The sequence below is a fragment of the Pantherophis guttatus genome, chromosome 6 (genome assembly GCF_059756535.1).
Source record: "Pantherophis guttatus breed Tessera chromosome 6, ASM5975653v1, whole genome shotgun sequence".
NCBI classification, from domain to species: domain Eukaryota; kingdom Metazoa; phylum Chordata; class Lepidosauria; order Squamata; family Colubridae; genus Pantherophis; species Pantherophis guttatus.
The window spans coordinates 60983745-60986804 of record NC_142068.1 but is presented as its reverse complement, the minus strand read 5'-3'; positions in this window follow the sequence as shown (position 1 = coordinate 60986804).

Genomic DNA, 3060 nt, shown 5'->3' with positions numbered 1-3060 from the left:
TTTACTATTGGATTATTTCTGCAATCATTGGAAGTATACATCTTTGATGTTTTCAACACTTCTGTTGCATTAGTAGCAGTGATAAATACTGCTATACACTAACCTAGATTATATGGCGGGTAATCGAACTGTTTGATAAGATAGCTTTGTTTACACAAAAAGGAACTCAACTGTAGCTTTAAATCATGTTTTTGCATTTCCTTAGTAGAAGATAAAAATAGACGATATCATATGTGAATATATATATTCATCAGGCTGTATTTTAGGGAAGCAGAGCAGAGAAACACCAGTTAAATTGAAGGCATTGGATAAGAAAAAAGAAGTAAATAAATCTAGTTTTCACCAATACACTCACTGTATGTCTCTATACTTTTCTATCTTTGCAAATTATCTTTTTTTGCACACGTATTCATGTATTTTGTGTGTGTGTCACATTCCTTGGTGCATAATACAGTCTGTTTAAAATTCATTGCACATCATTCAGATTCTCTACCAAAAGCCCAAAATACTCTGCATATAAAATTTAAATATATATATTCAGATCCCCAAACAACTAAGTTCTAAGATCACCCGCAGGCATTCCTTTTATAGTTCTCCATAAATACATTAAACAGTCATCTTCAGCTTACTCCCTGCTCAGTGTTCATTTGCTAAACATTCCTTTTACCACAGGCATGCATTATTTTCATCTTAAACCATTCTTAACACATTCATCAACTAATCTAGAACTCTAGTCTTCCATAATTCAAGCACTACTACTTTCATCATATGCTTCCTGTAAATCAACACGTTATCAATAAAGTTTCTAACATACGCACATTCTTCCATGATTACAGAATAAAATTTCAAAACCCTAGTAGCCTTACACCTTTAAAAAGAGAAGTACAGGAAACAAAGAAGAACAAGTCCTTGAGTTAGAAGCTGTAGAAGTCACAAATGGAAAAGCCTTATTCTGCCTAAATGAGAAACATTCTAGACAACAGTACCATATCTTTGATTACTTTGCTTTTCATATTTTTGATTCTGCTATCTTTAAGATGAAGAATTATTCGTGAATTTGCCAAGGCTGATCCAATAGAAGGTAAGAGATACTGTTCTGTTAGGGAAGCTTGTGTGACAGTTTTGAACTGAGAAGTCTTTCAGATGCCTTACTAGAAAGCATGATACTAAAGTATGTGAAAGCTTACACATTAGTATCCCACTAATTTGTTCAGACAGAAAGTATGATGCCTGACTGCTCCAGTAGAGAACAAAAGGTACATTACACTAGTTATTTAGTGCTCTGGCTTCAGAAGTGACAGTTCCTGCTCTGCAATTTCTCTCTGATGCCAAAGTACATTAACTGTAAAGCTAGAGGGGAAGAGAATTGCTGCTTATATAATATAAAGGACAGGCACTATGGGCACTAAAGCAATTCAGCTGTTTTTGTAGTCACTGGTCAGCATAATTATATGTATGATACAGTCAGCTAGAGTCAAGTCAGCTCTTGTAGAATTATTTCAGATCCTGTACTTCAGGAGTTGTGTTTCTGTTTTTCATTTTTATGTCAACTCTTAAGTTCTCAAATAAGAGCTTTATAGTAGTGGGCTACAGTGTTGATTCTACAATGCAGAACACAAAGTAACAGGTAGACAACTTAACATTCCCTTCACAGCAAGAAGCTCATCTGGTTTCTATTAGTCCAAAACTGCTCTCTGTTCTGGAGAATTCCCTTCAAACCCCACTGAACATTTTTCTTCACTGACAATCAATTTAAGCTTTCCATTCTAACAGCAAAACCCTTTTCAAGTCAACTCCTCAAATACAAGTTACATGAGAGCCACACATTAAACTGCATTATCGGCTGCATTTCAAAGGCAAGATAACTTTCTTATTCATAATTTAATGTCTCACTCTTTAAAATCCACGTATTATAAAAAGCATTATTTCAGCAAATATTGTTTGGAGAAGAAATAGTAGTTGCTACTTAATAAGGTTAAAGGAACAGCTGGCTGCCTAATGAAGATGCTAACATTTCGTTAAAGGGCAGAAATAATAAGCAAGACATTCAATAATGGTATATAATTTCAGTGTTGTTTTACTACATTTTAAAACCTACAATAATCTTTGAAGGTGTTGGGGTGTCCATTTTAACAACAAAAGTTAGAGGGATCTGTTAGCTTGAACCAGTGGTGAAATGTAAAATTTGATACTACGGTTCTGTGGGCGTGGCTTGGTGGGAGGGTGGGGGTAATGTGACTAGGTAGGTGTGGCCAACTTTTTCCCCCTTACTTTTAAAACCATTTTTTCTACAACCTCTTCAGCCGAAGAGGTTGTAAAAAAAAAATGCTTTTAAAAGCCTCTGACGATCCCAGCTGACACGAGTGATCATCAGAGGCTTTTTTTTTACTTTTAAAAGCATTTTTTTGGCCAGAGAGTTTGTAGAAAAAATGCTTTTAATTTTTTTTTAAAAAAGCCTCTGATGATTGCACGGCTCAGCTGGGCATTGGGGGGGGGCACAGGGATGTTTGCTACTGGTTCTCCGAACCACCTGCTGCCATCGCTACCGGATCGGGTGATCCGGTCTGTACCAGGAGCATTTCACCCCTGGCTTGAACGTATTTCATTTACATACACATTTTCTACTGAAAATGAGAATCTCATTTTCAATCTCATGAGAATGAAACATAAGACACAGGGATAGTAATAGAACTATGGTCCAAAGCAGCTTTATTTGTGTTGGGGGCATTACCATCTGCTGTTTTTAAAAAAGTCTTCTGTTTAACATTTGGTGAAGCAAGAATTGCTGTTAAGGAGAAAAAATAGGCTACATTTAATCATCTGCAAATTAATACATTTATCAGTGATGATAAAATGCATCTAAGAGGTTCCTGTTTAGATTGCTTCCAAAATTTGCAAGCCAATTTAAGGAATCTGTTGCTTCAAAGGATTGGTTTGTTAATGCTGTAACTAGGTACATAGGACGCTAACTATAATACAACCATTATGAATTAGTTTGTCAAATAGATATTAATTACAGTACTTAATTTGAATTAAGTAGCTTGCATCTCTTCAATCGCC